Source organism: Moschus berezovskii, chromosome X (assembly GCF_049115385.1).
Source record: "Moschus berezovskii isolate FMDL1 chromosome X, NW_MosBer_1.0, whole genome shotgun sequence".
NCBI lineage: Eukaryota > Metazoa > Chordata > Mammalia > Artiodactyla > Moschidae > Moschus > Moschus berezovskii.
Genome location: NC_142488.1, coordinates 95,986,353 through 96,008,507, shown reverse-complemented (window position 1 = coordinate 96,008,507; position 22,155 = coordinate 95,986,353). Strand labels below are relative to the sequence as shown.

General features: G+C 42.3%; 1 long non-coding RNA gene across 17 annotated transcripts in view; it reads right to left on the bottom strand.

The window, feature by feature from the left end:
- Window positions 1-20,958, bottom strand: part of LOC148773394 (uncharacterized) — a 34,948-nt gene extending 13,990 nt beyond the window's left edge. For 6 of the 17 annotated variants that reach the window (XR_016036870.1, XR_016036869.1, XR_016036874.1 and 3 more), the window contains exons 1-7: window positions 20,667-20,805; window positions 18,294-18,412; window positions 17,972-18,172; window positions 17,553-17,642; window positions 15,786-15,922; window positions 9,949-9,997; window positions 3,923-4,003 (exon numbers count right to left, since the gene is read on the bottom strand). This is a non-coding gene — a long non-coding RNA (uncharacterized LOC148773394). Of the gene's footprint in view, window positions 1-3,922; window positions 4,004-9,948; window positions 9,998-11,313; window positions 11,398-11,956; window positions 12,069-12,606; window positions 14,319-15,016; window positions 15,036-15,785; window positions 15,923-16,324; window positions 16,430-17,217; window positions 17,437-17,552; window positions 17,643-17,971; window positions 18,173-18,293; window positions 18,413-20,666 lie in introns of those variants that run through there. The other 11 variants (XR_016036877.1, XR_016036880.1, XR_016036881.1 and 8 more) reach the window with 8 other exon arrangements.
- Between the last annotated feature and the right edge of the window lie 1,197 nt (window positions 20,959-22,155).

The following is a 22,155-nucleotide window of genomic DNA, read 5'->3' as shown; positions in this document are numbered from 1 at the left end:
AAGAGTGAACATCAACATTTTAGGAATCAGCGAACTAAAATGGACTGGAATGGGTGACTTTAACTCAGATGACCATTATATCTACTACTGTGGCCAAGAATCCCTTAGAAGAATTGGAGTAGCCATCATAGTCAACAAAAGAGTTCGAAATGCAGTACTTGGATGCAGTCTCAAAAACCACAGAATGATCTCTGTTCGTTTCCAAGGCAAACCATTCAATAGCACAGTAATCCAAGCCTATGCCCCGACCAGTAATGCTGAAGAAGCTGAAGTTGAACGGTTCTATGAAGACCTACAAGACATTCTAGAGCTAACACCCAAAAAAGATGTCCTTTTCATTATAGGGGACTGGAATGCAAAAGTAAGAAGTCAAGAAACACCTGGAGTAACAGGCAAATTTGGCCTTGGAGCACGGAATGAAGCAGGACAAAGGCTAATAGTTTTGCTAAGAGAATTCACTGGTCGTAGCAAATACCCTCCTTCTGTTACAGAAACCAGTACTTGAGAAACCAAGCACCCCACTCAGAGAATTGGAGAACTCAGGTTTATTATGCCAGTGGGCCCAGAGGAGTTAACACTCCAAGCTCTGAGCCCTGAACAAAGGGTTCCAGAGTTCTTATAGACAGACTGTAGTGGGCAACACTAGCTGCTAATAGGATGGTTTAAACTAAGGGGCTTTGCATGCATGGGAACAGCAGTCAAGATGGGGAGAGGGATGCCTTGCCTGGACAGGATTGATTAAGCAGGGCTGCGGGTGCTGGGCAATTGCAAAGAGCAGGACAAGGGTGAGTGAGATAAACTCCAGTTCCTAGTATTGCAAGTCCCCACTTTCTGAGACTGCGTGACCTATGTGATCTAGATTTGCAAGGGGCAAGCCGAGTTACAGAGGCAGAAGGAGAAGGAGATTATGTCAAATTTTAACTTTTCCTCTTCATTCCAACAACACAAGAGAAGACTCTACACATGGACATCACCAGATGGTCAATACCGAAATCAGATTCATTATATTCTTTGCAGCCAAAAATGCAGAAGCTCTATACAGGCAGCGAAAACAAGACCAGGAGCTGACTGTGGCTCAGATCATGAACTCCTTATTGCCAAATTCAGACTTAAATTGAACAAAGTAGGGAAAGCCACTAGACCATTCAGGTATGACCTAAATCAAATCCCTTACGATTATACAGTGGAAGTGAGAAATAGATTCAAGGGAGTAGAGCTGATAGACAGAGTGCCTGATGAACTATGGACGGAGGTTCGTGACATTGTCCAGGAGGCAGTGATCAAGATCATCCCCAAGAAAAAGAAATGCCAAAAAGCAAAATGGCTGTCTGAGGAGGCCTTCCAAATAGCGGTGAAAAGAAGAGAAGCAAAAAAGCAAAGGAGCAGAGGAGAGATATACTCATTTAAATGCAGAGTTCCAAAGAATAGCAAGGAGAGATAAGAAAGCCTTCCTCAGTGATCAGTGCAAAGAACTAGAGGAAAACAATAGAATGGGAAAGACTAGAGATCTCTTCAAGAAAATGAGAGATACCAAGGGAACATTTCATGCAAAGATGGGCTCAAGAAAGGACAGAAATGGTAAGGACCTAACAGAAGCAGAAGATATTAAGAGGTGGCAAGAATACACAGAAGAACTGTACAAAAAAGATCTTCCCGACCCAGATAATCACGATGGTGTGATCACTCACCTAGAGCCAGACATCCTGGAATGCAAAGTCAAGCGGGCCTTAGGAAGCATCACTACAAACAAAGCTAGTGGAGATGATGGAATTCCAGTTGAGCTATTTCAAATCCTAAAAGTTGATGCTGTGAAAGTGCTGCACTCCATATGCCAGCAAATTTGGAAAACTCAGCAGTGGCCACAGGGATGGAAAAGGTCAGTTTTCATTGCAATCGCAAAGAAAGGCAATGCCAAAAATGTTCAAACTACCGCACAATAGCACTCATGTTACATGCTAGTAAAGTAATGCTCAAAATTCTCCAAGCCAGGCTTCAGCAGTATGTGAACCATGAACTTCCAGATGTTCAAGCTGGTTTTAGAAAAGGCAGAGGAAAGAAAGTGAAAATCCCTCAGTCTTGTCTGACTCTTTGTGACCCCGTGGACTAGACAGTCAGTGGAATTCTCTAGGCCAGAATACTGGAGTGGGTAGCCTTTCCCATCTCCAGGGGATCTTCTCAACCCAGGGATGGAACCCAGGTCTCCCGCATTGCAGGCGGATTCTCTACCAGCTGAGAAACAAGGGAAGCCCAAGAATACTGGAGTGCGTAGCCCATCCATTCTCCAGCTGATCTTCCCGACCCAGGAACAAAACCAGGGTCTCCTGCATTGCAGGCGGGTTCTTTACCAACTGAGCTATGAGAGAACCCCAGAGGAACCAGAGACAATATTGCCAACATCCGTTGGATTATCAATAAATCAAGAAAGTTCTAGAAAAACACTTATCTCTGCTTTATTGACTATGCCAAAGCCTCTGACTGTGTGGATCACCACAAACTGTGGAAAATTCTTAAAGAGATGAGAATATCAGACCACCTGACCTGCCCATTGAGAAATCTGTATGCAGGTCAGGAAGCAACAGTTAAAACTGGACATGGAAAAACAGACTGATTCCACATCGGGAAAGGAGTACGTCAAGGCTGTATATTGTCACCCTGATTATTTAACTCAAATGCAGAGTACATCATGAGAAACGCTGGGCTGAATGAAGCACAAGCTGGAATCAAGATTGCTGGGAGAAATATCAATAACCTCAGATACACAGATGATACCACCCTCATGGAAGAAAGTGAAAAGGAACTAAAGAGCCGCTTGATGAAAGTGAAAGAGGAGAGTGAAAGAGCTGGCTTAAAGCTCAACACTCAGAAAATGAAGATCATGGCACTCGGTCCCATCACTTCATGGTAAATAGATGGGGAAACAAGGAAACAGTGACAGACTTAATTTTGGGGGGGCTCCAAAATCACTGCAGACAGTGACTGCAGCCATGAAATTAAAAGATGCTTACTCCTTGGAAGAAAAGTTATGAGCAACCTAGACATCATATTAAAAAGCAGAGACACTACTTTGCCAACAAAGGTTCATCTAGTCAAGGCTATGGTTTTTCCAGTAGTCATGTATGCATGTGAGAGTTAGACTGTAAAGAAAGCTGAGTGCCGAAGAATTGATGCTTTTGAACTGTGGTGTTGGAGAAGACCCTCGAGAGTCCCGTGGATAGCAAGGAGATCCAACCAGTCCATCCTAAAGGAAATCAGTCCTGAATATTCATTGGAAGGACTGATGTTGAAGCTGAAATTCAAATACTTTGGCCACCTGATGGGAAAAACTGACTCATTTGAAAAGACCCTGATGCTGGGAAAGACTGAAGGCGTGAGGAGAAGGGGCTGACAGAGGATGAGATGGTTGGATGGCATCACTAACTCTATGGACCTGAGTTTGAGCAAACTCCAGGAGTTGGTGATGGACAGGGAGGCCTGGCGTGCTGCAGTCCGTGCGGTCACAAAGAGTCGGACACGACTGAGCGACTGAACTGAACCGAATTGAACTGAATAGCAATGCGGGCTATCTGAGCCCTGGTCCTAAGGAAGGCACGGTGAAAAGTCATTCCTCACTCTTTCTCCTACAGAGATTACATGCATCTAGGGGAAGGAAGCAAACAACTCTCTGACATGTGCTGTCTTGAAGGTTTGAGATAGCAGGTTCTCTTCATTCTTTGGTGTACCAGAATTTCCTAAGAGCTGCTCACAACATACCTGTGTGTTGATCCTAATCCAGTCCCCACCCTGGGAAGACAGACTTGCCTTTGACTCACCTGGTGAGCTCAGTGAGAGATGGCACTGCGGTAGTGGGCTGTGGTGTTTGTCTAACTTCTGCTCCTGGACTGCTCCTTGTGTTAATACATTGATAAGAAAATCTGGGACTCACCCCGTAGTCAGCAGTGCAGGGGCTCTCAGATCATACATTTTCCAGCCACATCACATCAAGATTTCAGCCATGTGCTGCCTCCTGAGAGGCAAAATTCCACAAATTACTACCATTTCTTGACAGACAATTATCCATTCTTCCATTCACTGATACCGTAATATATATTGAACTTTAGGGCTCATACTATTCCATTGTAAGGTTCTTATTAATTCCACAGTGCAAGTAAGAGTGTAGAAAGGACAAATTCAAGGGTTATTTCTGAGATGAGCTTCACATTAACTTTTAAAATTGCTGAAGTTTCAAGGATTTGAAGATTTAAAAAAAAAAAATCTCTCTGTTCTCTCATCAAAAGTTTCAGGAAGCGTTTTCTGCATTCCCTGTTAACATTCTTCACTTCCCACTGTCTCCTCATCTTACTGCACTGTAGCTTCTGTCCCTGTGATTGCAATGAACGTGCACTCACCGAGGTCACAAGCTACCTTTTGGTCACTAAGTCCAATACTTTCTATAAATATATTAATATACAAATACTATAACTTTTTAATGACCATCTAAAATGTGTACACTTGCATAGACTGCTCCTAACAAATCTTTGACATCTTCCCAGGTTCTGGAGCATGAGAAACTGGGTACAAACCCAAAATGCTCTGTTCCCAAACTGTGCAGTCCTGAGCTAAGTCCTTATGTCTCTGTCCCTTATCATTTCATCTATGAAATGTGGGTTAACACCATATCTAATTCATAGTACTGTTGTGAGCACAATGAGTCAATACATAAAAAGCATTTGGTTAAATGTATTTTAGTCGTTTTTATTTCTTTGCTTATATCTTCACTGGCTATGAGCATTTCTACCATCCCTGTGGTATAAACTGATTTTTAATCACTGACTCTGGAGGTATGCTGACAGAAGGTGAGTGGGTCACAAAACTCAATGTATGATGAGAACTTATCTTTTATACGTAAATATGTAAATACAGACACACATGCACAAATGTATAAATAACAGCAAGAGAAAATTTCTAGAGTATGATAAATGTATACAAATAACTGATTCACTTTGCTGTACACCTGAAACTAACACAAAACTGTAAATCAACTAGACTCCAATGACAAGTTTTTTTCTTTTAAAGAAAAGGATAGGATACAAATGAAAATCTTAGCGAGGCTTTTCTTTTCGTAATATGTTTCAGGATATTTTCTTTCCCTTTTTAGTAATTAATTTTTTACTCTACTAAACACCCCACAGCACACACTGTTTCAATCATTTAAAATAAGAAAGTTCTGAGAAATTTAAGCATTCTTAGCCTTACAGGAAACCTACAAGAAAGCAACTCAACTTTAGAAAAGGAACACCCAGAAGCATAGAATGGGAGGCGAGATATTGGGGGAGTCCCTACTGGTAGGACAGGTCACAGGCCCCCAAATTCTACACTACATTAATTATTATCAATATTTAAATCTCTGCTTAGTTAATTAGGAGAAAAACATGGTACTTTACTGTGTTTGACTTTGTGTTACCTTGATTGAAAAAGTAGGCTCTTCTCATCTGAAAGGCAGTAGCGTACACTGCTTAGATGAAGGGCTCAGGGACTACAAACCTGTATTCAAATCAAAGCCCCACCACCTGCTAGCCCTGCCCTCACTGTGCCTCAGTTCCCTCATGCTTAAAGTCTCCTCACAGGTTATAGTGAGGAAGAAACAAGTAAGTATACTTTGAGCACTTATACCACTGTTGGGCACTGAGGAAGTCAGCAATAAATATTTATCATTCTTATCATCCCTAAATGGAACATTATGATTTCTACAGTCATTGTTATTATTGGGTGGGCTTTCTGTTCCCTCCAAATAAAGCTCCTTAAATTGAAAGCACGCCCACCAGTTTTGGCAACCAGTTAGCCAAGTGCAGCTTTTCTCTTAGGAGGAAAAGTGGTTCATACATCAAACATGGAGTCTCTTCAGGTGCTGCCCAAGGGACTAGTTCCTGACAGGGAATCAGCCTACTCTGGATGCCTGGGGGCCACTGAGAAAAATGAGAGCTCTGCAGCTTATTGTGCAACCAGAGATCCTGCAGGACCACAGACATCAGAGAGCGAAAGAGATTACAAACTCCAATGAAGAAAAGAAGTCCAGCAAATCTCTCAAATTGGGAAATTACCTGAACAAAGCTGGAGAATATGCATCCTCCAAAAAGTGTTGTTAAGGCCCCCAGAATTTCCAGCCAGGCTGGGCTGGAGATGATCTTACCCTGTATAAAACTAGTCCATGAAGACTTGGAGCAGGGGACTTCCCTGGTGGTCCAGTGGTTAAGAATCCACCTTGCAATGCAAAGAACATGGGTTCGATCCCTGGTCAGGGAACTAAGATCCTACATGCCATGGAGCAACTAAGCTCGAGTGCCACAACAAAGATCCAGTATGCTCAATTAAGAACTGACAGAGTCAAATAAAAAAAAAAATAGGTTTTATAAAAGACTAAGGGAGAAGACTGCTTTTTCAAATCCCAGAAAATAAGTAATAAAGGCATGCAGAGAAACCTGGCCCAATCAAAGGAACAAAATAAATCTAGAGAAATGAATGATAGATAAATGATCGAAAATTATGTGACAGAGAATTCAAAATTATCATCAAAGACAACGAACAAAATCAGGAGAGTGATCATGAACGAAATGAATATATCAACAGGGATAGAAATTAAAAAAAAAAAGAACCAAACAAATTATGTAGCTGAAGAATACAATAATTGAATTGAAAATTTCATTATAGGAGGTGATGGAATTCCAGCTGAGCTTTTTCAAATCCAAAAAGATGATGCCATGAAAGTGCTGCACTCAATAAGACAGCAAATTAGGACAACTCAGCAGTGGCCATAGACTGGAAAAGGTCAGTTTTCATTCCATTCATCTCTCAGAGAAAGGCAATGCCAAAGAATGTACAAACTACCGCACAATTGCACTCATTTTACATGCTGGCAAGGTAATGCTCAAAATCCTCCCAGCTAGGCTCAACAGTACGTGAACTGAGAACTTCCAAATGTACAAGCTGGATTTAGAAAAGGCAGAGGAATCAGAGGTCAAATGGCCAACATCTGTTGAATCATAGAAAAAGCAAGAGAATTACAGGAAAACATCTGCTTCCTTGACTAAGCCTTCTACTATGTGGATCACAACAAACTGTGGAAAATTCTTCAAGAAATGAGAATACCAGACCACCTGACCTGCCTCCTGAGAAACCTGTATGCAGGCAAAGAAGCAACAGTTAGAACTGGACCTGGAACAATGGACTGGTTCAAAATTGGAGAAGGAGTACATCAAGGCTGTATACTGTCACCCTGCTTATTGAACTTGTATGCAGAGTACATCACGTGAAATGCCAGGCTGGATGAAGCACAAACTGGAATCAAGATTGCCGGGAGAAATATCAATAACCTCAGATATGCAGATGACACCAGCCTTACGGCAGAAAGCGAAGAGGAACTCAAGAATCTCTTGATGAAGGTGAAAGAGGAGAGTGAAAAAGCAGGCTTCAAACTCAACATTCAAAAAACGAAGATCATGGCTTCTGGTCCCATCAATTCATGGCAAATAGACCGGGAAACAACGGAAACAGCGACAGATTTCATTTTCTTCGGGTCCAAAATCACTGCAGATAGAGACTGAAGCCATGAAATTAAAATAATACACTTGCTCCTTGGAAGAAAAGCTATGACAAACCTACACAGTGTAATATTAAAAAGCAGAGACATTGCCGACAAAGGTCCATATTGTCAAAGCTATGGTTTTTCCAGTAGTCATGTACAGATGTGAGAGTTGGACCATAAAGAAAGTTGAGCACTGAAGAATTGATACTTTTGAACTGTGGTGTTGGAGAAGACTCTTGAGAGTTCCTTGGACTGCGAGAAGATCAAACCAGTTAATCCTAAAGAAAATCAACCCTGAATATTCACTTAAGGACTGATGCTGAAGCTGAAGCTCCAATACTTTGGTCACGTGATGCAAAGAGCCAACTGACTGGAAAAAACTCTGATGCTGGGAAAGACTGAAAGCTGGAGGAAAAGGAGATAACAGAGGATGAGATGGCTGGATGGTATCACTCACTCAATGGACATGAGTTTGTGTAAGCTCCGGGAGTTGGTGAAGGACAGGGAATCCTGGAGTGCTGTAGTCCGTGGGGTCGCAAAGCGTCTACACGACTTAGTGACTCAACAACAACAACAACAGAATATTTGATCAAGCAGAAGAATCAGCAAACTTGCAGATAGGTCATTTGAAAGCATGGAGTCAGAGGAACAAAAAGAAAAAAACAATTAAGAAAAGTGAAGAAAGCTTAAGAGATTCAAAGTACACCAGGAAGAAGATCAGTATATACATTATAGGACTCCAAGAAGGAGGAGAGGGAGAGAAGAGGGCAGAGAGTTGATTTGAGGAAATAATGGCCACGAATTTCACAAAATGGACATCCAAATTCAAGAAGCTCAAATGACTTCAACTATTTCAGTTCAGTTCAGTTCAGTCTCTCAGTCTCGTCCAACTCTTTGAGACCCCATGGACTGCAGCTCGCCAGGCCTCGCTGTCCATCACCAACTCCCGGAGTTTACTCAAACTCGTGTCCATTGAGTCGGTGATGCCATCCAACCATCTCATCCTCTGTCGTCCCCTTCTCCTCCTGCCCTCAATCTTTCCCAGCATCGGGGTCTTTTCAAATGAGTCAGCTCTTCACATCAGGTGGCCAAAGTATTGGAGTTTCAGCTTCAACATCAGTCATTCCAATGAATATTCAGGACTGATTTCCCTTAGGATGGACTGGTTGGATCTCCTTGCAGTCCAAGGGACTCTCAAGAATCTTCTCCAACACCACAGTTCAAAAGCATCAATTCTTCGGCACTCAGCTTTCTTTAGAGTCAAACTCTCACATCCATACATGACTACTGGAAAAACCATAGCTGTGACTTCAACTAGGATGAACACAAACAAGCATTATGACAAACTGTCAAAAGTAGAGACAATGAGAAAATCTGGATACCAGCAAGAGAAAGTGGATCACCACGTATCAAGAGAGATCTCATAAAATTATAAGTGGATTTCTCAGAAGACTAGAAGGGAGTCGGATGAGACATTCAGTGTTGAGAGAAAAAAATCCCCAACAAGAATACTTTATCTGACAAAGCTTTCCTTCTCAAATGAAGGAGAAATAGAGACCATCCCAGATAAACAAAACCTGAGGGAGTCCATCACAATTAGACCTACCTTGTAAAAATTGCTAAAGAGAATCCTTCAAGTTGAAACCAAAGGATGTGAGACGGTATCATATATACTTAGTAGAAACTGCATTACAAATTTTGAATTTTGATCTTTCCCTGAGCTCAAGATATGTGATACGATACTCTCTTGTAATGCTGGTCAGTGGCATTGAGCCACAGCTCCCAGTCAGTCACAAGATCATGAGGGTAAACAACCAGGACTCTTCCAACCAATCTGTACCCACACAGCCATTTTGCTTTTCACCTCAGACCAGCATTCAATAAAGTACATGAGATATTCAACACTCTATGATAAAATAGGCTTTGTGGTTGATGATTTTGCACAACTGTAGGCTAATATAAGTGCTCTGAGCATGTTTAAGGTAGGTTAGATTTGGTATGTTTGCTGTATTAAATGCATTTTCAACTTACAGTGGTTTTCTCAGGACGAAACAACTATGATCAATCAAGTAGCAATGAATGATTCTAGCCCCCAGACTGAACCCTCTAAGCACCTATCCCACTAAAGGAGACCAGGCGCCTTTGGAGAAATGGATGATTCTAGCTCCAAAGAAGGAACTGTGTACCACATGTGTCTAGACCACACTCTCATACCAGAAAGCACATCAGAAGGACTCAGAAGCCAGCTTGAAAGGGCCTCCCACCGGTCAAAGATAGAACAACTTGACACCAAGGAAAATAATGACTACAATGGACAAATATATACATGCCTGGGAGTCATGATGACAATCTAAAAGAAAAGCAGAACACAAAACCAACTCACTGCTCACCTTTGGAGGATCCCAGGGAAAAGGCTCATTCTTTCAAAAACGGGAAATACTGCAAAAGAATTAAAAACATTAATTCTGCCCTTCCTGTGCAAACTATACCTCAGAGTAACCTAACTGTTGATGAGGGGAAGTTCGTTTTATAGAAGAATTCTGGCTAATAAATGCCTAAGAAATCACAGAACTTGCACATCACCTTTTTACAGATGTTAATGACAAGCAGATCTAGCCAACTATGTTGGGAGGCTACAAAAAAACACGAGGTAAGAAGCAGATGGGATACTTTCTAATGGATAGGTCAGGTTGATAACACCTGAATCCAGTGATCAATTTAGTGTCAGAAGAGACAGCCAGACAGAATGAGCCTCCTGGTGTAAGATTAAAAGATGTACAACATTAAAAGTGAAGCATTCTTACCAAAAAATGTGAACTGGTCAAGCCTCTAAATCTAATCACCACTTTTACAGTAATAGAGGAGGAAGGCAGAGGAATACAAACAACACAATAATAAGGATATAATCAACTGAATGAGGGATATAAACTCCACAGGACAAAAGATGCAATTTCTTAAGCAAATGGGTGGAAGGTTAAAAAAAAAGGAGGCCTTTTTTATATACACGACACTTATGACTTCAGAGAAATCACAGTTAAAACCACAGTAAGATACTATAGCATGCTTACCTGAACATCAAATATGAGAAACATGGAAACTACCAAGTGTTGCAGATGATAGGGAATATAGACTGAAAAGAACCCTTTGACAACTACTTGGCAAATCCTACCGAGCTCAGTCCTACGATGTAGAAATGCCTCTCTTAGGTCCACGCCCAAGAGAAAGAAAATAAACATCTACCCAAAAGCTATGCACAAGATCATTCATAGCAACATTATTGACAGTAAGTCAAAAACTGGGAAATACCCAAACCTCCATTATAAATACATATATTGTGAAATATCCACACAATATAACACTGTACACCAATGAGAATGAATGATCTACCACTACAGACAACAGTAATATAAATCACACACACACTATGTTCACTGAAAGGAGCCAGACACAAAAGAGTATATGCCGTAAGATTTCAGGAATTTTTCTTCTAATCTCCCAGCTGAGTTTGGGGAAGAAGAAGTACCTTTTAATTGAAGGCACTTAGTATTGTTCTATGTTACCTGCAGGTTAACCTCAAAGAAGCATGTATCCTCTGAGTCAAGAAGTGATTTACTACATATACACAGGCTAGAGCCATGTCTGATGGACAAAAAACTGGGTGGTAGACAGGAGTCACCCAAGGGGAAGACCTAACCCACTAACCCTATGTCCCCTATGTGACCCTGGGTAGGTCACCACACTTCCTCTGGTCTCACCTGTCAAGTGATTCAGACTATCCCTGATGCCCAACCAGGAAAACCTCATACATAGAGCAATCAGATCACCATTCGACAAGCACTCTGAAATCATAAAAGGAAAAGAATTCACCATGGGAGTCCAAATAACTATTTTAACAGCCAAATTGTCTAATGCATAGTAACTGTAATAATTATTACTTTTTTGTTTTTATAATTATTATCTTTTCATTTTTCTTAAATAAATACCCTCGATAAATGGACAACAGCTATTGAAACATAGTCTTCATCCAAACAGATACGGTCTCGGCCTAACATCAGTCACTATCAGCACGTCTTTTTCTTCTTCATAACTGTACCAGTTAGCAGTGTGATGGCTCAGACGATAAAGAATCTGCCTGCAGTGCAGGAGACCCGGTTTTGATCCCTGGGTCGGGAAGATTCCCTGGAGAAGGGAATACCGACACACTCTAGTATTCATGACTGGAGAATTCCATGGACAGAAGAGCCTGGCGGGCTACAGCCCATGGAGTCAAAAAGAGTCGGACACGACAGAAGCGACTAACACTTTCACTTTTAGGAGTGTGGGCTCTGGAGACAGATCAGGGCCAAATGTAAGATCTGTCACTTATAAAACGTGTGAGTGTAAATACTTTCACCTCACCTTACAGTCACTGGATCGGCTCCTATCTGGCTTTTTGACCTCATCTCCTACCACTCCACACTTGGTCTGCAGGGCTCCAATCAGTCAAGCTGGTCATCTCCTCCCGGAATAACTGGGGCACACACAGTGAAAGGCTGCTGACAAAAAGGCCTGCTCAGGCCTGGCATCTGCTTGTCTTTCAGGGCTCAGCTCAAATGTCACTTCCTAAGGAAGAGCTTCACTGACAACCCCATGGACAGGAACCTCTGACCCAAAGTTTTCTACTCTATTTATGAGTAGACACTGAACTGATGCCAGAACCAACTGTTTGACGCTTTCCATCCCATGTCCCCTCAGATCTAGACCGAGCCAAGAAATTGGCAATTTCAATAAGCACCTCTGACAATTTTGTTAAAGTGGTCCACGGACCACATCTGAAAAGATCCTGACCTAAACATGTGACATTTGTGTAGCACTACTTTAATGTCTGCCATGTAGAGTTCTAATATGTCTGGGGTTTGTCTGTCAATGCAGTACACTGACCCTTCCCTCCCACCTACAACTACTGATTGCTTTCTCACATGATCACAATTAAACTCCACAATAATTCTGTATGGTTGGGAGCATTATCCTGTTGTATAGACAAGGCATGGGAAAGGGTAGGGACTTACCTAAAGTGTCCCAATGACGGGGCCCAATCGTTTCACTCTTGCTCCAGGAACGTGTCTAGGAGACTCAATATCACAACTGGTTCTCTCATTTCAGTTCAGTTCACTCGCTCAGTTGTGTCCAACTCTTTGCAACCCCAAAGACTACAGTACGCCAGGCCTCACTGTCCATCACCAACTCCCGGAGTTTACTCAAACTCATGTCCTTTGAGTCGGTGATGCCATCCAACCATCTCCTCCTCTGTCATCCCCTTCTCCTCGCGCCTTCAATCTTTCCCAGTATCAGGGTCTTTTCAAATGAGTCAGCACTTTGCATCAGGTGGCCAAAGTACTGGAGCTTCAGCTTCAACATCAGTCCTTCCAATGAATATTCAGGACTGATTTCCTTTAGGATGGACTGGTTGGATCTCCCTGCAGTTCAAGGGACTCTCAAGAGGCTTCTCCAATACCACAGTTTAAAAGCATCAATTCTTCGGCACTCAGCTTTCTTTATAGTCCAACTCTCACATCCATACATGACTACAGGAAAAACCATAACTTTGACTCGACAGACCTTTCTTGGTAAAGTAATGTCTCTGCTTTTTAATATGCTGTCTAGGTTGGTCATAGCTTTTCTTCCAAGGAGCAAGCGTCTTTTAATTTCATGGCTGCAGTCACCGTCTGCAGTGATTCTGGAGCCCCCACAAATCAAGTTTGTCATTGTTTTCACTGTTTCTCCATCTATCTGCCATGAAGTGACAGACTGATTCTAAAATTCACATTTAAATGCAAAGGACCTAAACTATGAAAAACAACTTTGAAAAAGAACAAAGCTGGAGGATCAAAGACATAAAGAATCATCATACATCTTCAGTAATCAAGACAGTGTGGTACTTACTGCCATCAAGGAAGACAAGGATATCAATAGAATAGAACAAGGAGTCCATTTCTGGACTCAGACAGCTGATTTTCGACAAAGCTGTAATGGCAATTCAATGAAGAAAAGATAGCTTTTTCAACAAATGGGGCTGGGACAGATGAATATCCACGTGCACAAATATAAATTTTGATCTGAGTAATGCACCTCATACCAAAGTCAACTCAAAATTGAGCACAGACCCAAATATAAAACATAAAACTTCTAGAAGAAAACACAGGAGAAAATCCTTGTGACCTTAGGTCAGGTAAGATTCCATAGATGCAAAACCAAAACTACAATCCATAAGTGAACGGACAAATAAATTGGGATCCCCCAAACTTCAACATCTTCCCATTCCAAAGACTCTGTTGAGAGAATTAAAAGGCAAGCCACTCACTGGGAGGAAATATTTGCAAATCGCATATCTGATAAAAGTCTTGTACCCAGAATATAGAAAATTTCACACAGGTAAATAGGAAAACAGACACTCTAACAAATAAATGGACAAAATATTTGAATAGACACTCCACCAGAGTAGATATACAAATGTCAAATAAGTACATGAAAAGACGCTAATCATCTTTTGTCAAATATTCAAAGCCATTAGGGAAATATAAATGAAAACTATGTGCGACCACTATACCTCTCTGAGAAAGGACACAATTTAAAAGACTGACCAAAGTCTTGGCAAGGTTGTGGAGGATGGAACTGTTGTACACTGCTGTTGGCTGTGAAAAATGGTGCAGCCACTTTGGAAAAGTTTCGTGGTTTCCTATAACATTAACTTCACATCCATCACATTATCCAGCCATTTACCCTAGAGGAAGAAAGTCTATGTCTATACAAAGACTAATATACAAATGTTAGTAGCAGCTTTATTTAGCAGAGTCCCAAATTGGAAACCACTCAAATACCCATTAACAGATCAATGGATAAAACAAATTGTGGTATAGTCGTATAATGGAATATTAGTCAACATTAAAAAGAAAGAAGTATTTGTATGTGTAACAGAAGGATAAATTCAGAAATAATTAGGTCGAAGGAAAGAAGACAAAAAATATACATTGTATGATTCCATTCATACAAAATTATAGGAAAAGAAAACTAATCTATAGTGACAGAAGGTCACTAGTTATCTGGGAAAGGAGTGGGGTGATGCAGAGAGAGAGGTGGGTAGATCACAAAGGAGCACTAGGATGCTTTTTAAGGTGACGGATATGTTCATTATCTGGACTGTAGTTTTGGATTCACAGGTGCATACCTATATCTAAACATCAAAGCATATACTTTAAATATGTACATTATATTGTATGTTAACCATACCTCAATAAAATATTTGGAATATATCTATATATTTAAAATTCTCTGATACAATTAATCAGTTGAAAGATTCCCACAATTAGGCTCTTATAGTATTTACAGGTTCACTCCATATTTTATCAAATTGGTCCACACAACACATAACCAAAAGAGAAACAATCATTTGCAATGAAATGTATCCAAGTATTTAGTGAAAGCTGATATCCATTTCTATCTGAAATACAGAAATAAAAATATTATATTCTAGGAAAATAATCATAATGGTATTTAAGAGTAACTGGTTCTTTTGGAGAATGAGGCTGAGTATCATTATGAGAGAGTAAACTCTACGATGATAATTTTTACATATGAAGTTGCAAAATTGACATTTTAGACTAACACGTGGACTTCACTGGTGGTCCAGTGGTTAAGACTGCACTTCCACTGTGGAGGGCATGGTTTTGATTCTTGGTTGGGGAACTAAGATTCCCACCTGCCATGAGGTGTAGCCAAACAATAAATAAATACACTAACACTTGAAAATTTTCTGCCTTTTTGAAAAATTTCAATATATGATGCAACAAAAAAACATGGTCAGCAGAGAACAATCTAGATTACAATCTTAAATTGCTAGTAGAGCTAACAACTGTATATTTCCACATTCATCTGAGAGATTCATGGGAAATGATTATTATTTGTACAGTGAAAACTATTTGGTATATTTATTACAAATGCTTGTTTAAGACTAAGTAAGTTCCTTCATCAACTGGACAATTCACTGCTTTTCTCAACCAAAAAGAAAAAAAAGTCTTCTCTCAGATGGGCCTCAGGACTACTACTATGCATGAAGCTAGCACCTGATGGAATGATATTCCACTTGCTAAATCTCTTTCCCATGATGAGATCAAAGTGGCGTCTCTATTTCTAGGCTAGAAGCTTACAGGAGCTATTTCACAACATGCTTTTATCAGATCTAGGAACTCACTTGAGTCAGGCCTCATATCCAACTGAAGATGTGAAGTGTTGGGGTCTCCTGAGGACCGCTGCCCTTGAACGGAGTAGAAGTAGAAGCTCCATCAGCCAGCAGGACACTGCTCCTCAGAAGCGGTCTCCTTCAGACACCTGATATGAGCAAGGCCACAGGCATGAGGGCTGCACAGGGAGAGACACATCCAGCACTCCCCATGGTTTACTGGCCTAACGGTGCGCCACGCGCCGTGCTAGGTACTGTCTTAGTGACAATGACATTGAAACCATTGGGTAGTGATCCTAACAACCAGATGTTACAACGAGTTTCCCACCACGGACTTTTTCTTCTCCTTTCCTCATCTGGCCCTTAACAACAAAGTGGAAACGGTATAAAAAGTGGCCTGAAGTCATAAAGACGTTCATGATCCCACAATAACCAGAGGGCCATCGGCTTACTCATGTGTTATCACTGAACGTTCTCAGCGATCCTGTGGGGAAAGCATTCTTAGCCCCATTTTACAGAGGGGTAAAGCTGAGGCCAGAGAGAGTCGCTACCTGTCTCACCTCCCGCGCTCCTGCCTTTAGGAGGATAGTGGCTCCACGACACCCCTGGAGCAGGACACCGCACTCACTGGGGCCGGGCGGGACCCCACGCTTTACCTACGAGACAGCGGGGCACCGAGCCCCAAGGCGGGAAAGCGGCGGCTTGAATGCGGATCCCTTGTCTCCCACACCCCAGGGGGGTCCAGCGCCCACCGTAGGTCCTCACCCTCCCAACTCAGTTCCCAACAACTGAAGGCGAAACGTGCTCTCCTCGCCGCCAGCGGGCGCTTTTGTCTCCATTAAAAAGTCGTCAAGGTCGCCTTGCTGACGTCACGTTTCTATGGTAACCGCCAGGCTGTAAGTGTGTGCCCGGGCACTATGTGTGCTTAGTCGCTTAGTCATGTCCGACTCTTTGCGACCCCATGGATTGTAAGCCCACCAAGGCACCTCTGTTCACGGGCTTGTCCAGGCAAGAAAATTGGAGTGGGTAGCCATGCCCGTCTCAGGGGATCTTCCTGACCCAGGGATCGAACCCAGGTCTCTCGCACTGAACGCAGATTTCTTTACTGTCTGAGCCACCACTATGTCCCTTCTCAGCAGAATGAAAGACCTTCCCTCTTCAGATCAGCCATCTTAGATGACCCTTCCTATAGGCCAGGTCTGGGGAAATGAGCAATCAGATTCACCACAAAGACATAGGATGGTAATAGATGGTGTTGGAGCAATGAAGGGGCAATGGACACGGGAATACACTGTTGATGCCAAATCAGCATATCCATTTTCTGATGCCCATGTTATTACAGCGGAATAACTTCAATGGCCTTGGATACAGAAGTCCTATTTCCACCAACAAGAAAATGTGAGGTGAGGGAGGGTTTAGGAAAGGATTCCCAAGGTGATTCTTTTTTTATTTATTTTAATCGGAGGCTAATTACTTTACAATATCGTAGTGGTTTTTGCCATACATTGACCTCCCTTCCCATCCTATCCCTCAGGGTTGTCCCAGTGAGCTGGCTTTGAGTGCCCTGTTTCATGCATCAAACTTGGACTGGTGATCTATTTCACATATGGTAATGTACGTGTTTCAGTGCTGGTGATTCTGACCTGCATCCAGGTTAAAGGCCCTAGTTGAGGAGGCGCAGATAAAGAAGCTACATGAGTTCTGCGATCTGTGGGGGACAGACAGCTAATATTCATGAAGCTTAAAAAAAAAAACTTGGCCAAGGGATAGGTTTCTCACCTTGTTGGCTGAATTTACTCCTCACCACAACCTTGCTGGTGAGGTATCAGGATCCTCTCCATGGATGTTAATGCCTCCAAGCATGCATTCCTAACCACAGAGACAGATGGCAAAGAAGATAAAAGTCCAGGCTTCCCACTCAATCTTTATTAACATGGGGAGGGACAGGGATGGGAGTGGAAGGGAAGTGGTGCCTCGTTACTACTGCTTGGGTAAAGTAGAATTTCACTCCCACCAGCCTTCCACTGATACCACCCTGGAAGGTAGGGAAAGACACTTCCTTACTGCTGTCTATGTGGCCTCCCTCGACACTGTGCAGGGCAGTAAGGTGGGTGCTCATTTCCACCAGGTGGGGATGACAGTCCCTCTTTCCCATGGGGTCTTCTCTGATACCATCCCAAAGAGTGGGGGAGGGGTACCTGGTTACAATCCAGTGAGCGTGGAATCCACATTTCCCACTCAGTCTTTGCTGCCATGGTGAGGGCACAGATGTGTTTAACTCTGTGATGTTAGGGCAGTTATTGTCTAAAAGCTTTCTTTCTTTTCTGGTCCTGTGTCTGGAGCAATTCTTGCTTTTTCCTGTTGACATTTGTGAGTCACTTGCTCTTCCAGCACCCCACCTAGGACAGACGAGACAGAAATAAAACCAAAGGAATTCAATGCATGTCATACCTTGGGTCCCCAAGTCCCAAGATACTCTCTTTTTTCTTTCTACCTTTCAGAGTTCTATATTTGTTTTACCTGTAATATCCAGAGATGTTAGCTGCACCTTGGAGAAGAAACAGAAGTGTAGGGATTTCCCTGGTGGTCCAGTGGTTAAGAATCAGCCTTCCAATTCAGGGGACACAGGTTCCATCCATCTACATTTTTTTAGTTAAAAAATTATTTATTTTAATTGGAGGTTAATTACTTTACAATATTGTGGTGGGTTTTGCCATACTTTGACAAGAATCAGCCACAGGTGGACATGTGTCCCCCATCCCGAATCCCCATCCCCCTCCCTCTGGGTTGTCCCAGAATACCAGCTTTGAGTGCCCTGTTTCAGGCATCGAACTTGGACTGGTGGTCTATTTCACATATGGTAATATGCATGTTTCAATGCTATGCTCTCAAATCATCCCACCTTCGCCTTTTGTTTCTTTGTAGGTCTTTTGTTTCTTTAGGTAGATTTATGCCTAAGTATTTTATTCTTTTCATCACAATGGTGAATGGCATTGTTTCCTTAATTTCTCTTTCTGTTTTCTCATTGTTAGTGTATAGGAATGCAAGGGATTTCTGGGTATTAATTTTATATCCTGCAACTTTTTCAAAATGTAAGTAAACAATACACCCATATAGACCTTGATTCTGGAGATCCTTCCATAGCCTATGTGGAAATTTTCATCATTCTTTATACCTTACTTAGTGTACACCTTTGTGTGGTTATTTGGTACTTTATTCATCCATCACATAACTGATGAAATTTAAGTTGCTGCCATTCTTTTGCTGTTCAAACAGTGCCAGAGTGAATATCCATATCTGTATTTTTATTATATCTAAAATCTTTTTCTGTCACTGCCAATATATCATCAGGATATTCCTATACAAGACCTGTGAGTCAAAGGGTAAAGGTATGTAAAATTCCCCACCATTTGAGTGCGTTTGTTTCCTATGACTACTAAAATAAATTACTACAAACTTAGTGTCCTTAAACAACAGAAATATTATTTCAGAGTTCCGGAGGCTAGAAGTCCAAAAATAGCTTCAGTGGGCCAAAATCAAGGTGTTGGCAGACTTAACTTCTTTCTGGGACTATAAGGGAGCCTCCTTGCCTCTTTCAGCTTTGGTTGGCTACCAGCATTCCTTAGTGTGTGGCTCCATCACTCCAGCATCTGCATCCTTGGCCACACTGCCTTCTCTTCTCTCTGTGTCAACTGTCCCTCTACTCCTCTCTTATAAAGACACTTGGGTTTGCCTTTAGAGCCCTTGTGGAAAATCTAAAGTAATCTCCCAATTTTAAGATCCTTAATTCAATTATCTCTACAAACACCCTTTTCCATATAAGGCAATGTTTAGAGGTTCCAGGAGTTAGAACCTGCTATCTTTGCAGACCATTAAGCCTACAACAGTGAGCGCACCATTTTGCATCCCTGTGAGCAGGGTGCAAAAGGACATGGTTTTCCACATCCTCACCCACTGTGTTGACAAACATCTGGATCATTGCTAATCTAAGAGTAAAAAAAACAGTATTTTACTGTACTGTTAATTGCATCTCTCTTAATTAAAACAGAGCTTCCCTAGTGGCTCAGATGGTAAAGCCTCTGCCTGCAATGCGGGAGACCCGGCTTCGATCCCTGGGTTGGGAAGATCTCCTGGAGAAGGAAACGGCAACCCGCTCCAGTACTCTTGCCTGGAGAATCCCACGGACGGAGGAGCCTGGTAGGCCACAGTCCATGGGGTTGCAAAGAGTCGGACACGACTGAGCCACTTCACTTTAACTTAATTAAAACAAGCCAGAGACTTTTCATAGGTTTAAAGACAATCTATTTTTTTCTGTTAACTTTGATAGGGTTTTCCCATGCTTTTATATTGATAAGTGTTTATATTGGAGGGATAGTAATGCTTTGGTAAAGATGTTAGCTGCAAATGTTTTCCCCAGTGTCTTTAATTGGCTAGTGTATTTTTGCCATGCAGAGTTGTCATTCTTATGTCCTCAAATATGTCCACCTTCTTCCTTAACGCTCCTGGATATTGATGTATACTTAGGAAAATTTCCTCTGCTTCCAGATCATAGAATTCCCCTCTGTTTTCTTCCAATACTTGTATGAACATTTCTTTTATTTTTCTTCTAATACTTGTATGGACATTCCTTTCATATTTCATTCAGAACCTTTTTGGAATGTATCCTGCTATAAGATATAGAAATGGATCCCTTTTTATCTTTTTAACCTGATGGTTATCTAGTTATCTCAAAACCACTTCTTAATGCTCCATCATATCTCCACTGATTTGTAATGCTGCTTTTGTTATGGTCTAAATTTCTAATTATAATTGGGGTTATATCACTATTTTCTATTGTTCCATTAATTTTTCAATTTATGGACCAGTAAAATAGAAATGAAAATAATACCTTACCTTACTTCTACTCACATCGACCTTTCTCTTTAAGGTAGACGGAGTCTTCACTTTCTGTCTGCTGCTGCTGCTGCTGCTCCTAAGTCGCTTCAGTCGTGTCCGTGTCCGACTCTGTGCGACCGCTTAGACGGCAGCCCACCAGGCTCCCCCGTCCCTGGGATTCTCCAGGCAAGAACACTGGAGTGGGTTGCCATTTCCTTCTCCCACTTTCTGTCTATAGGCCATCAATATCCTCGTACCATGGCAATCTGTCCGCACTCCCCACTCAGGCTTCCAGAAAGCTCTTCCAGGTCTCTGTGAGCCGCAGCCCCTCCCTCCCTTCTGCCTCTGCTCCGCTGAGGTTTTTCGAGCTGCAGTTCAGGTTTCTGTCACGAGGTGGCACCAACGTATCACCATCGTCAAACTCGACAAACAAGGTCAACTAGAAGCAAAAAAAGCAATACCCTTTCTTAAAAGGCAGCCTGTGAATGTCTGTGTAGAATGGTTCTTAATTCTATCTGAAAAAAACTGATAGTTGTAAAAGACTATAGACACATGTACTCCGGGACCTGCATAAGGTGAAACACTGTCGGCCGTACCTTGGCAGTGGGTGGTGGGCGGGCAAAAAGGAGCACAAGGCAAGGGGGAAGGTGACTTGAGAGACCAATGGGGCATAGGAGCGGGGTCTCAAAGGCTGTGTCCAGTGTTGTGGACAAAGGGTGACAGGTGGTGGGAGAAAGTCTGAGAAGCCTGGGCAGGGGTGGGGTAATGGAGGGTGAATACCCTGCTCTCTGGGAGGGACCCCTCCACAGTGTGGACCAGTCAACCTACACTGTTGAGGGAAGTGATGGCTGAATAAAAATAATGCAGACTTGTGGTCAACAGCATTTGGAACTGCTTTGAATACATAAGTGAAAGTGAAAGTGAGGTCGCTCAATCGTGTCCGACTCTTTGCGACCCCGCGGACTGTAGCCCAGCAGGCTCCTCTGTCCATGGGATTCTCCAGGCAGGAATACTGGAGTGGCTTGCCATTTCCTTCTGCAGGGGATCTTCCAGACCCAGGGATCGAACCCAGGTCCTTTAATCTCTGAGCCACCAGGGAAGCCCCTTGAAAACGTATGCATTTCCCAAAAAGAGTTGATATCAATGAAAACAAACCATTTAAAGACATTTTTTACTCTTTACAAAATAGTTTCACAGTGTGTGGAGGGGGCTGCGTGTGGAGGGGGCTGTGTGATGGAGCTGGGGAAACATCATTGCACAGCTTCCAGGGAACTGAGAGGGGACAGGCAGAGAGTCCCCAACCCTTTTCCCTGCGTTTCATGTACTTTCCGCTCCTCTCACTTTCCTCTCTGTTCCAAGGGCTGTCTTATCTCCGTATTCTTCCTTAAAGTGGGACATCACAGAAGGATGTGGACACTGAGCCCCAGAAACAGGATTCAGTAGACAAGAACCAGCTGTGATGTTGAGTCTGCTAGACAGGTTCCCGGAGCAAGAGTGAAGAGATAGG